The sequence below is a fragment of the Paroedura picta genome, chromosome 10, assembly GCF_049243985.1.
Source record: "Paroedura picta isolate Pp20150507F chromosome 10, Ppicta_v3.0, whole genome shotgun sequence".
Lineage (NCBI taxonomy): Eukaryota > Metazoa > Chordata > Lepidosauria > Squamata > Gekkonidae > Paroedura > Paroedura picta.
The window spans coordinates 36,191,228-36,205,886 of NC_135378.1; the positions used below are offsets into that span (position 1 = coordinate 36,191,228).

The 14,659-nt window shown below is 39.0% G+C and overlaps 1 protein-coding gene across 2 annotated transcripts in view; it reads right to left on the reverse strand.

Moving 5' to 3' along the window:
* FAM149A (family with sequence similarity 149 member A) overlaps nt 1-14,659 on the reverse strand; it is a 41,148-nt gene that overhangs the window by 25,635 nt on the left and 854 nt on the right. The gene's annotated exons all lie outside the window — the stretch shown is intronic.

A 14,659-nucleotide genomic window follows, 5' to 3' on the forward strand; every position in this document is an offset into this window, starting at 1 on the left:
ACCACATTTATTTATTGCAAGAACAGATTCAGATTCCTTTAAATATAGCCTAAAGTACTAAAAAAAATTGAATACACTCATGCAGATAATCCTTAAAAATAGTAAGCCCCACTCTTTTCTGACAAGTATTAAATAATTGGGTGCACCAGGCCAAAACTGGGCCAGAAGGAAGGTAAGGTTCAGTTGATTTGATTGCACAATGAGGTTACACGAGATATAGGTTACTATCAGAGGCTATAGATACAAGGAATATTTTAATTGGTCTGGAGAATGAGAATTGCATACAATTTGTATAAACATAGCACTTGACTCAGAATAGTTGTGGATAAATGATTTGGAAGAGGGATTAGAGGGGATACTTATTAAATTTGCAGACGATACTAAACTGGGAGGGGTAGCTAAACTGAAGACAGCAACAGAATACAGGATGATCTTGATAGGCTCAAGAAGTGGGCTAAACTGAATAAAATGAAGTTCAATAGGGACAAATATAATGTTCTGCATTCAGAAAGGAAAAACCAAATACACCAATATAAGATGGGGGAGACTTGTCTTGGCAGTAGCATGTGTGAAAACGATCTAGTAGACCATACATTGAACATGAGTCAGCAGTGTGACTCAGTGGCTAAAAAGGCAAGTAGGATTTGGGGCTGTATCAAACAGAGTATCATATCCAGATCACGGGAGGTGATGGAACCGCTTTACTATGCTCTGGTTTGGCCTCACTTGGAGTACTGTTTTCAGTTTTGGGCACCCCAGTTGAAGAGGGATGCTGACAAACAGGAACATGTCTAGAGGAGGGCAACAAAGATGGTGAAGGGTTTGGAGACCCAGACGTATGAAGAAAGGTTGGGGGAGCTTGGTCTGTTTAGCCTAGAGTGGAGACGACTGAGAGGAGATCTGATAACCATCTTCAAGTATTTAAAAGGGTGCCATATGGAGGATAGAGCAGAGTTGTTCTCTCTTGCCCCAGAGGGATGGACCAGAACCAATGGGATGAAATTAATTCAAATCAAATTCCGTCTAAACATCCGGAAGAAGTTCCTGACAGTTAGAGCGGTTTCTCAGTAGAAAAGGCTTCCTTGGGAGGTGGTGGGTTTTTCATCTTTGGAAATTTTTAAACAGAAGCTAGATAGCCATCTGATGGAGAGGCTGATTCTGTGAAGGCAAAGGGGTAGCATGTTACAGTAGATGAGCGATTGGAATGTGAGTGTCCTGCATAGTGCAGGAGGTTGGACTAGATGACCCATGAGGTTCCTTCCAACTCTATGATTCTATGATTCTTTGCTACTCTTAGGAACACACAGTACCTTTATCCATATGGGGGAAGATTAAATGTTCCCATATGATGTGGTCTCTGCTAGTACCAAAAACCCTAAGTACAGATGTGCAAACTCACTACTCCAAGGTAAGCAAATCACTTGATCAGTCAAACAGACAATGCATCAAGTTTGTTTCCTGCTTCTTCCCACCTGATATACTAAGTTATCAAGAGTAAATCAATCCCTGATTACTCTGGGGCAGCCACTCTGTGATGCTAAATTTGTTATTATGGACATCAGAACTCACTTCAACTTAATGTGCTTGCACAGTCAACAAAATGACCACAAGTTGACACAAGCTGAAAAATTAATCAAGGTGACAGCTTCCAGATTTAATTCTTTCCTTGACAATCATGCAAATAGCAGAATCAGCAGTTGAGGAGGAGTTTTATGTGATGACAGAAGGGATTTGGCAACAGAGTTTGGTTGAACACCCTGGAATTCGATATATATGTAGTTCACTTGCTTCAGGATAAAGACAACGAACGAGAGAGAAACCCTAAGAAAACAAACTCTGAATGCTCAATTAAGGCCTTGGACCCCAAAATATCATAAACGTTCCAATCAATGAAATTTGAGAGAGATGATGATTTCCCCTATTTTTATCTTTTCCTTTTTTTAAATTTCTGTATTCTAACTGATTCTGATGTATTCTGAAATGGGGCAAAGGAGAAAGCCAATTAGACCAAGACACAGAAGGGGAAGGGCAGCATAAAAAAAATCCTGCAAGCACACTCTTTCTCAAATGCAAGTTTTTCTCAAGGGATAAATTCTTCCTTGCCCATTCATGCCCCAGCTTTTCTCAATACAGCTCCCAGAACCAGCTTCCCAATTATTTTTGCCCACAGGATAATAATTCAACACCTTTCTGTCGATGCTATATTTATTTAGTGATTTATACCACACCTTTCCCTCCAGTGGAGACCCAAAGCAGCTTACCATTCTCACCTCCTCCATTTCATCCTCACAAGAACCCTGCGCACTTAGGCGGAGAGAATGACTGATCCAAGTCACATACCAAGCGTCCATGGTAAAGCGCTGATAAGTATGAGTCTCCCTGAGCCTTGTCCAGTGCTGAAACCACTAAGTCATGGTGGCTATAGAACGCCCCTGAGCCTCTAGGGAAGAGTGGGGTATAAATGTAAAAATGAATAAATTCCAGACAACAAGCCTTGCTGATTCTTAGTTGCTGTATCTTAAAGCACCAAGTTCTATAAATCAGACAGATAAAAACAATACTGGCTCCATTTTAAAAAAATGGGTCAAACACAGTATTATCAAACCAACCAAATATAAACTTACATAATCAGGGTAAGTTTGTCATGGTTAAACTGGGTTACAAGCACCTAGAGGTGCTGTCACTTGGGTTCTCAACCTCCAGATTGGATGATAAATCCATCAGAATGGTTATTTGATTTTTTCAGATTCAGAAAATCTTTATTGGCATAAAATTTGATGTACGTGCAACAACAAAGATAAGATCCCCAAACAGGGGCATATGAATAACTGTGGTAGTATCTTATATAATACAACCAGTCTACATCTGTAACCATTAATGCCTTTTATAATTGTGAAAAGGCACTAAGGGAAGAGTGCTGTCCAGATCGGTGTCCGGGATACGTCCGGTATCCAGACACTGCTTCTGGCTCAGAGGTCCAATCCGTGCATGCACAGCAAAGCAGGTTGGTTGGCAGTAGAGCCTGGTGGTCCCTCACCACCCTGCCCAGTCATGCAGGAGACTGGGACTGCCGCAGCCAGCCAAGCCTGCTGCTCTGGCTGCCCACCAGCCCAGATGCCTGCCAGCCTCCTCGCCCATGCCAACACTGTGCCACGCCGTGGCCACTGTGCCCTCCCCCTGCTAGCACCCATTGCATCCCTGGGTGCAGGCTTTATCGCTAGTCAGAGATAGATTTGTCCTTAAAATAATTAGCATTTTTTTCAATGTCCACTATCATTGAAGGCTCCTTCCCACTCAGCATCATATTCACCAGATGTTTTTTTGGGGTGGACACATACTTCAGTTTTTCCAGAAAGTTCCCGTGGTAGCAATGGTATTTCTAAAATTTGGGGCAGCTGGTTTTTCTTTTGGTGTGTGTGTGGGGGGGAGGGGGGTGTTGCATTTGAATTAATTTAATTTATACCATGCCTTTCCCCTCACTAGGGACCCAAAGTGGCTTACAGAATTATCCTCTCTTCCATTTTATCTTCACAGCAGCCTTGTGAGGTTGGTTAGGCTAAGAGAGTATGAGTGACCCAAGGTGCTGTGTGCAACTTGCTTACAAAGCCTCCTAGATCCTAGCATGACTCTCTAACCACTATACCAACCTGGCTCTGGGAAGGGTTAAACACGAAACAAGCACAAACGCCCCACAAGAAAACTGGCAGCTTAGCTTGGCAGCCTTCCAGTTAACTGAATGGTGATCAAATCGTGGATCTCTGCTGACAAGTACAGTTTGGCTCCCTCCCATTGTTATTTTGAATGGGTCTTGGTTGCTACTAACATTAAGTATATTGTCCCCAAAGTTTTAAAGGGTAAAATTCAGCCTAAGAAATCTTTTATGATGGTGAACCAGATCAAGTCCTTTGATATGCAGGAACTGGAAATAATCCAAAAATAAAGGTAAATCTTTTACTCGGCATAGCTTGCTGGTAGAACTGCTCTCACCCGTTTTAGTTGAACTGAAGTTGGAATACTTTCTGGGGGTTTCTCTCCCTACAGTCTCTATTCCTGGACTCTATGCTACTGAGAATAGCTCTGAAATCTTGTCTTGCTATGAACTTCAGGTAATACCGTCTCCACCACTAGATGCCTCCCTTTGTTACAGATCCTTTACACAGAATCCATTCGTCTAACTATTCTTGTTATGCCTTCCTTTCCTTTTGAATTAAGAAGTCTCTAATCTTTTCGTTGGTCAAACAAGCACTCCATTTACCTAATAAGAAATATGTCTTCCAACTAGTATCTTTTCCCCAAACAGTTTCGTGCAATTTTATTTCAGCAATATGCATAAATAGTCTATAGCAGGGGTGGCCAAACTGTGGCTTTCTGAGGTCCATGGACTACAATTCCCATGAGCCCCTGACAGCCCCTGGCAGAGGCTCCTGGTGATTGTAGTCCATGGACATCTGGAGAGCCATCCTGGTCTATAGAATGAATACCTGGGGGGATTCATGTATGAAACAGCTGGTGTGAGTGCCTGAGCAAAGTCCCAGATGGCTCCACCAGGCAGGCCGCTTTTGTTGAATGCCTCCCAATGAAGTTTGATCAAACCAATAGAATGCCGCTCTAACCCCTCCCCTGCCATGGTTTGCAAAAAAGGTTCAACGAGTTAACTATATATTGTGTTTAAGGTTTTTTAGCGGACCTTCAGACCTGTTAAAGGGTACAGATTTAGATCAGGTTGTGGTATTGGGGAAAGGGCTGTTCTTCCCACTGTACCATTTCATCAATTGAAAATGCTGCTCTATTCTTTACAAAGGGAGGGGGATGCCTATTGTCCATATTGTCTTTTCCCCTTGCCGAAGATAAAAGGGAAGAAAAGCTAAGCCCTTTTAAAAAGCAGGCAATTGAAGGCATCACACATCAAGATGGCCACGGCAGCACGGTGATTCAATGCTTCAGTGTTTGAAACTAACAGATCTTTGTTTACTGCTTTTGGAGGAAAATGGCTCAGTGCAAGTTTAACACAAGGATCACAGGTAATTTCATTGTTTTTCCACTTGTCCAATGTTGCATTTAGAGGCCATTTTCTTCAGCAGAGGCATCGTTTATTGTCTTATATGTTTAGCAAGTATAGAGACCATTAACTCCTCCTCTTTCTTCCTCTCCTTCACCAGCCATCACCAGCCTTCACCAGCCAATAGCACTAGAAATATTGGCCAGCTCAGCTCAAGTTCCTAGAAGGTAGCAGTTGCCAAGCCTTTTATCAGAATCCCAGTAACTTGAGGTTCAAAAACTATGAAACAATGTGGGGAGATCCTGAAGGGCTGCAACACTTTTCAAATAAATTATTTTTCTTTCATTCTTGCTTGCTTTTTTTTTAGGGGGGGTGGTCTCTCAGTTTTTAAGACATAAGGTTTTAATATACTCGTGTATTAAATTCTGATGTTCAGTATACAGCATATTTAAAAGCCCATGTCAAAGATAATATTTTTATTTGAAAAGAAATAAAATAATGGAGTGAGGATCCATTGTTCATGATTGTATATAAACTGGTTGTAAATTGTATATAAATTGGAAGGTGCCTTCAGGAGGAGCAGCAACAGCTGCTCGCCTTGCCGTGACCCCTGTGAAAGGGGTATTGGACCCCCAAAGGGGTCCCAACCCCCAGGTTGAGAACCACTGGTCTAAGAGATTCAGGTTTGAATCCTCACTCTAGACTGTGCAAACCTGTTGTATATATCTGTGTCATCTAAATCAAGCCAGTGACTTGTGTTTGTGCAAACCAATGAGCCCTATAGCTGAGCAGGGATTTCAAAGTGGCTTTTCAACAACCGAAAACATAGATGTTAATTTAGTAACACATAAGGTATAAGTAAGAGTGTACAGAGTATTAACAATTTGTATGGGATAATTTCTAAAAACTTGTAATTTCATAAACTAAAAATATTCTCTTCAAAAGACCATTAACTTGTGGTATTTTGCTCAATACAGAATGCCACCTTGGTATTTTAAAAATCTTTATTTTAAAAGAGCATACACATAGCTGTGATAAAGCAGATTTACAACAAGACTAATGGAATCTAAAACAGGATAGCTCATCATTAGAAGCCATAAATACAAACATAGTAAAAAAATTTGAATGAGATAATTGAATAACATATGAACATAATGATATTATTTGTCAATGTATATTAAATTTTAAAACTATTGTTATACTTAATTAGGAAAATATGGTGCAACAGGAAAAATGATGGGTTGTATAGTTTACATAAATAATTGATAAAAGTCAAGAAAAATGCAATCAGCTTAATTAACTCTCACAAAAAGAAGACTAATTAGTATCTTGGTAGAGGTGTTTTATTTCTTTGGGATCTGATAGGAAGCATTTACTGTAACAAGATCAAGTATCCCTGAAACAGAAGGGATAAAGGGTTGAATAAAAATCTTGGAAATGGTCCATGTGCCTCTAAGAATTTATAAGAATGCAATACTAAGTATCAGAAACCTATTATAGTATAGGCTGAGTAATATTAAGATCTTACATTAGAGAGGGACTTTACTCTTCTTTTACATAAGATGAGACTGGCTGAGACCAGAACCAACAGTCACATGAGCGTCCTAAAGTACAGGAAGCACAGTTTTAATTAAATCTTCCTTGCACAGCCATCAATTTAGAAACCAGGTAAAAGCACATTCCTGTCTCTCACGTGTGTACCCAGTGGCACGGAAATGGTTAAACAGTGTTTTATGTGACACATATGAAGTCTTTTGATAGAAATTCCAGATTGGATGATAATTCATTTTCAGATGCTGAGAAAAAACCTGGGGTGGTAAAGGAAGAACTGAGCTGCAAAATGATATTGAGATGAAACTAAAGTTCAAAAAATTGTATCAAGAGTTTTAGTTACAGACGGAAACTTCTGATCAGGGATGGGCATGAACTGAAAAACTTTCACAGACAATCCATCCCATTTCTCATAGCCATGGCAAGCTGCAGAAGGAAGGTTTGGTTTGGGAAAATTCTGCTCATTTCGGGGTTTATGAACTGCGCCAAGTTTGTTCCAGATATTGGCTCATGAACTGGTTCATGCCCATCCCTAACTCTGACTGCTAGGAAGTTACATTTTCAACATATTTTGTGAAATGTGACCTTAGTGTGGTCATCCAACTTCTCTGCAAGCAATGAAACTGACTCCAGATTTCCAAGGCTCCTGCTGACTGGCATTAAACCAGACACTGGGAAATGGGTATCAAGCCCATACATACATCATATTAAGAAGTGACTGAAGTAATTGCTAAGCATAGTATGTAAGATTCTCACTAAATGTTTGTCAGATTTTGAAAAACTGAAATTACTGTATAAAATTCATTCATTTTGCTGAATTAAACTGAAAAGTTTTAATTGGATTTTGAATAAATGTGCAATTAATTGTTACTGTTTTGAATTTTATTGTTATTATGTCTTACTTAGTGGGTCTTGTGAACCAATATTATGAATAACACTGGGGTTGAGTTTATGGAACCAAGGGGGTGCTGGTCTAATAAGTTTTGCAAACCACTAATTTAAGAAAGGAATTACAGAATTCCAAGGGGGAGGGGGGAACTCTCTTTTGGTAAATCGTAGTAGTTGCTCTTTATCATGCCAGTTAGTACAGGAGGCTATTATGCATCTGTTTTCACTCTTGCAATGACACAGATGTAATGATAGGTTTTACTGAGTTTTCTCAAGTGAATTTATTATTCGGATTTCAATGAAGTCCAAGCAGCCCTGGAAAAAACACAGGTGTGCCTCTCTACTACTTCATCCATGGCAATTCCGAATCTCACAGAAGTGAGATGAAAATTTAAATCATATTGCAACTTTCAATAAAAGATGACTCAGTGATTTTTTACATGAATAATTACATTATTTTCATTTCAAGCCTCAAAGGTCAAGCTCTAATCAGAGAGAAAACAACTCTATTCAGAGATATATCATTTGTCTTCCCTGAAGATGAAGGCTTATAGGACAGATTCACAGAGAACAGTACTAGCCAAAAATACCAGTAGGGAATGAGCCATTAGTTCATTCACAGGCAAACTTGCAAATAAACTATTATAACTATAAATACTGTAGTTATATATCTGTTAAGAAATTTATATTTCTTGAACAAGGAATGTGACACTCTGCAGCTGCAATTTTTAGAACTTCATTTTAAAAAAAGCAATGATGACATTTTCCTCACACTCTGAAGTAAAACCTGTAACAAAATGTTATAAAGCCCTGATTTCCAAAAGAAAAAAAAGGAGTTATTTATTGTGCTTGTCTTTTTCTTTAATAAAACTGATAGCAGCAGATTCAGAGGATCAAGCTCAAGAATGATTCAAAGGCAGGGATTAAGGGATGAAACACTTCTTCCCCAAACCCACATCCTTTGCCAGGTTAGCAGCCCCAAATGACTGTTTTGAAATGAAATCGGGAGGAAGATCTCTATCCTAGTAGGAAAGCAATGGTGGTACAATGGCCCCTCCATTGCTGCAACCAGGTATTGGGTGGGTTTGCACCAGCAGTGGGAAGCAACCATAAAATTATTTTGCCCCCCAGTTCTTTCCCAAAGAATCATTTGGCCCAAAAAAATTAGCTTATATTTCCTCCAACAAAATGAAGAACCAGACTCTAATTATGATTTCCTTTGAAGGCTTTCATTTCCCTCTTCATTCCCCTCTACAAACATGAGAAACTACATGTAAAAGTATCTGTAGGATTTCAGAATTTTAGCTTCTGAAATGAACAGCTTCTGAACTCTGGTTATTTGCACACTTCCTCCTCTTGGCAACTAGGTCTCCACAAATGGACTCTTGCCAGATTGCAAGCAGCGGCAGCCCTCCCTTCATCTGGCAACTGTCCCTGCCCCTCACATACCACATAAATAAAGACTGGTAATTAATCCAAGCCAAAACACATAGACCTCTGTTAGCAACCCAATCAAGATGGCAAAGCTGTTGTGTTTGTTACAAGCCACAGGAAGTGTCTGTTTATAACTGAAAGCTGGAAAACTGTACAATACGTCCCTCTCTGTTGACTAGAGGGAAGGATTCTCAAGAGTAACATTACCGGAAAAAACACATGCACACACAACATTCTATAATCACATCAACTGTTCCCACAATGCTCAAAGCAGATAGCGTCTCTCTCTAATTGACTTTCTAGTGCTATGCTTACCAGAGCCAATCTTAATATTCCTCATAGCCTGTTACTAACAAGCCAATTACCATGAAATGGTAACAGCTATAGAGCTTTTGAGTGAGACTGGAGACAGGAAGGGAGCGCAAAGAAGTGAAAAATGAAAAATTACTCAGTAAACAACAGAGATAATTATCGCCATTTTGTCATCTGTTTCTTATCTTAATGAACAATTCCTTATTTATTTCAAAAATACACATTGAAGAGATGTACCATACCTTCAAAAAGGCAACTTCAATACATAAGGACTATGTTTTATTAATAAAAAGAAGTTATAGTATTCTGACAAATGTAACATATCATTTTCTTACAGTCTCTCAATGTATTCTTTTTGGAGCTCCCCTGGTGACAGCCCTAAATATATATATCACCATTTTTATAACACTATTGACTTTCACCAACTTCCTTTATATATATTTTCTGCTTCAAAATTGGTTCTTCAGTAAGCGAGAAACTAAGTAGCAGATACCAGCTTAACATTCATAGGATTTTCTCATTATAATTTATGGGCATGGCTACTTGTTAGCCATTTTGACTGTGGAGGGGAAAAGACACAAATAATATAAAATTGCTTCTTCCCTATCACAAGATTGATGCATTGTTCACATTAAAAATGTGCCTTTTATTATGCTTTTATTTTTCGCATACAAATAATGCTATGGTTTGTTTTTATTTATCTCCTTTAAGACATTTATCATTATATAGTATATAGAATGTAGTATTATATTCATGCAAACAGACCCATCAATGTTACTGAAACAGTTGACTGCCTTTCTAAATCAAACAGCTCAAGAAAAAACTGGCTGTAAACTCACAGTGCCTAATATCAGTTTCCTATTTTGATTATCTCTATGGTATTCTTATAACTCACTATAATAGAATACAGCATTCTTACAAAACAACACACAAACCAAATGTGAATTTATTGTAAACAATTAGCTATCCATGAGTTAGATTTACTGCCAATAAAACATCAACAAAAGAATACAGAGAGCATGATGGGGAATAAATCTAATCTACATGGACATTTTTTGGCATAAATATGCCTTGGAAGTCTATGAACCTCACTGTATCTCAAGATATCCTGCAAACGCCTGCTTGAGAAAACTATCAGAGGTTAAGCTGTTATCTATAAGACATGGACCTTTCTCCTAGCCATTTAAAACTTCATTCCTAAGATCTGTAGGGCTGAATCCCTTTCTTGAAAGACATTTAGGCTCTGAGGAAAGTGTAGTTCTGGTACCTATTATATACCCTTAATTGTATCACATCATCTTGAGAAACACATAACTGCTATTTAATGGTTTGGTCCACAGATGCATTGCCACCATGATATTATTACTGTCCACTGGATCTACTGAAAAGCACTGGGTTTAAGATGGTAAGAGTGGTCCAAGACACTTGATTATGCCTTCTTTATTTATTTATTTATTTATTTATTTATTTATTTATTTATTTATTTATTTGTCATACTTATATACCGCCCTCCCCGGAGGCTCAGGGCGGTTTAGTCAATGAACCTGTAAATGTGAACTGCCCGTAGGCTTCCAGCAACTCCTTTGGGTTGACTCATATGATGACCTGTTTCCAAACCAGGCTGAACGTTTCTTTCATGATCAGTTTTAGCAACCTGAGCATATGGCAGCTGAAACTGGGAGGATACATTCAAACCAGAGGGAACGCGCTCAAACCTTCCATTCCAAGGGCTTGTGGAGAAACTGTAGCCAGGGTTCCAAAGCATACAGGTAAGGTATTTCTGTTTCCTCTAGCTTTCCCTCAATAACCCCTCCTTCTTAACCATGTTTTAAATTGTTAGTCATCTTGGTGGCTCTTGTAAGGGCAGAAAGGCAGGTTATAAATTTTCCAAATAAATAAGTTGGAAAGTGAATGTGTATTTCCAGACATATAGAACTTCTATACCAATTACTTTGCAATATTTATTTTGACATCTTTTGTTCTTTCTATTATTTTGGTGCTGGTCTGTTTTTTGCAAGTGACAAAAGAAAGTTTCAAAAATAAATATGAATTAATAGCTAGATCATATTCGTTTAAGAAAACTTTTATGTGACAACATGAATTCAAGCACTGGCCAATGAGTTTCTTTTTAAAATCTAAGAAAGGGATTTTACCAGACAAGCAGACACATTCCATCGATGACTGAATAACAGTTGAAATAAATAACATGTTTTGTAGTCCAGGTTAACCTGAATTGGAACTCAGGGTAAGGAGGACTGCAGTAATCAATAATTCAATAGGAAGCTCCTTCTAAAAGCTTAAGTGGAAGTGTCTAATTAAAAAAATGCTAATGAGAAGGTATAGCCTTTCCTCTTCTAAGACCCATATCTTATTCCTTCTTATAAGGAAACAATACGAGTTCACTACATACCTCCCTGGTATGAATAAAATATTTGGTCTGCTATTAAACACATGCAAAGGAACTTCATCAAGCACAGACTGTCTGAAGGGCAGTAGAATAAATCCAAATAAGCATTTCATAAGACATGTCTATTGTTAGCATTAAGAAGGCTCAAATTTTAAAAGAATCAAAAACACATTTTTAAGTTTTTGCTGACAGATGTACAGATTACATAACGTTTCTCTTTCCCCCATGAGGTTTAGTAGCCTGTAAAGAGTGCCCTGTCCCTTACCCCAGAACAACCTTATTAGTCTGAGCAACAAATGATTTGCCCAAAATCACCTGGTGAACAGGGTTGCCAACAGACCTGGAGAAAAAGGTCCTGACCCTTTAATTAGGCTTAGACCCTTTAATTAGACCAACGTTTTTCCTGGCGTAGAGGTAAATAACTTCCCATTAAAGCTCTATTAACAAGGGCAGGATATTTTTTCTCTCTCCAGGCAACTCTAAGAATGTGTGGCCATCTGAACCTAGGTCTCCTGAACCTTAGTGAATGATTCTAATCACATACCACACAACTAATGCTAAAAATATGGTGTCTAATAATGATAATCATCTTTTCACACAATGCACAAATAAATTCAGAAGATCTCCAAACTAAAAAAATGTGACTGTGACACCTGAGCCAAATGTGATCCTCCAATAAAGAAGCATAGAGAACCGCAGTTATGGCTACAGATCTTGTTGTAATCCTCTATAGAAGCTGGATCTTCCTCAAGTCTTCCTCTGGGAAATCTGTTTGGTATCCAGTGAAATCAGAAACCAATGATGTTTTCTTTGTATAATAAACAACTTAACACAGTACTGATCTATAATCATTCAGGAAATAAGGAAAATATCGGGGAAGGAACTAAAGAAAGCAGGAATGGGGAGAAGCTAGGAGAGGAAGGGAAAGTAGCAGATAAAGGAGAACTGAGAAAAACAGAGAGAGATGGGTGTAAAGAAAAGGAAGAAGCTGCAGGGTCTATAAAAGGAGAGGAAGACTGACATAACATCCTGAGAAGGACCAGCCTGAGAGGAGGGGAGGCACAATGAGTTCTTGCACTTTTACCTCTGAATGCTAGTTGATAAAAGGTAACTAAAGATAAAAACTTGGGTTTGTGTACCCCTATGTGAGTCTTCCAAGTCATCTGGTTATGCATCTTGCAAAAAAAAATTGTATTGGTTGGATGAATCTATAGTCCTATCTAGCAAAGGTTTTTTTTAATTATTATTTCAAAGGCATGAACTTCGCTTAAAGGTGAACTTGCACTTAAAGCTCTGCTTGCAGAAACCTCTCACATATCCTCTGACATTCTCAGTCTTCTTTATTGCAGTCATCCAGGATTCCTTCAACTGCCAGCAATTTCTCCACTTGAATGATCTCAGCTGTTCTATTAATTCATAACTCTCTGCCAATAACCCCTTCATGCATTCACAGTGCAGACCACATACCAAGATCCATCGCACAAACTAAAGGATACAGCAGCAAATAAACATCTGAAAAACACAGCCATCTACTTACAAACAAGCAAACACCACTACCATCTGTATCCAAATTTTGTATTTACTTCCTGGAGCAGACAACTTGTACAAATTTAAGCAGCTGCATCTTTTCTTTCATCAGCAGGCTCACTTCCAAGTTTCGACAGCACTGTTTTAAGAATGAGCAGCAGCCGCCTCTCTCATACAAGCCTCATACACACTAGATATCGCCAGAAGATGCTGCCTTATTCCTTGTGAATTTCCTCAGCTCCCGCTTAAAGAATGTGCACTGCACTAAGCCCAGAGTCATGTACTCCTCCTTTAAGCACTCGAAGCAAGCTTTTGTACTAATGGCCAGTTTAATTAGGAAATAATAAAATATATTGCTGCCCACTACTTCAATATGAACAGAAACTGAATGGTGACTCTTGAAAGATATTTTTCCCACTAGTTGCTTACTGTTTGGATTACGATCTCAACGCCCCAAGGAACAGTTCCATGGTAGAACCACAGATCCACCTAGGCATTCAGTTTCCAAGAGGAGCCAATCTGTGGGAGGCTCATTAGCAAGGCAGGAAGGGAACAGCCTTTGTTTCCAGTCCCCATCAACAGGATTGGATTGTTACCCAGCTGCACTACTGATAAGGAGGGCATGCCCATAACTCACAGTGTCTGGTGAAGTCATGGCAGCATGCACCTTGGTCTTCAAACACTGAATTGGAAGAGCAGAGTATTTGCATTGCAGGCATATTCTACAGAGCTCTTTCACAAGAGAGATCAACAATGCCAGAAGTCTTCCTGACACTGTAAATTATCTTCAGCATCATCAATGCAATCTATAAAATGGAACAAAACAACTCCTGAATCAAATTGTGATCCATTCTGCAAGATGATTCCAGAATTTATTGGCTCTTGGAAAACACCCTTAGTGACTGGGGGTTTCACACTGTTCTAAACAGTCCCCATGACTTCAACTTTATCGAAAAGTAAATAGCAGAAAAGAGCCTCCTTAAAAAAGAATCTAGTCAATAACATCTTAATTTTTTTCACATCAGGTTTAAACCACTTTTGTTTTAAGGTAGCTCTTGTTAGCACTATGATATTTGGTTGTATTACATTCAGTTTGGCTACCGTATAACATTCTATTTCTCCTCTAAATTTAAAGCATTTATTGGGCCAAACTGCACACACCCCTGGGGATCTGATTAAGGAATCCCACAAATGACCTTTAGCTTAAAAAGTCAAAATGTAAAAAGCCATATTGGAAACCCAATAGGAATCGAGGCTGTAGCAGGGACCGCAGTGAAATTCAACTCCTTCAGGGGAAAGTGCTCCCCAGGATCTCTTTGAGTCCTGCTTGGGTGAAAAGGGGCAGGAACAATACAGGTGCCAGTCTGTCTTTACCCCTACAGTAACGAATACATTCTCAAGACCCCAGTTTTGGTCAGGGAAACATAAGGACACATTTTAATTTTTTGAAAAAAGAGAAAAACAACCAATGCTTCTGAGAACCATGGTCCCGCACTGTGGCCATTTCTGGTGCCCTACAGCCATGTAGAATGGACATACTA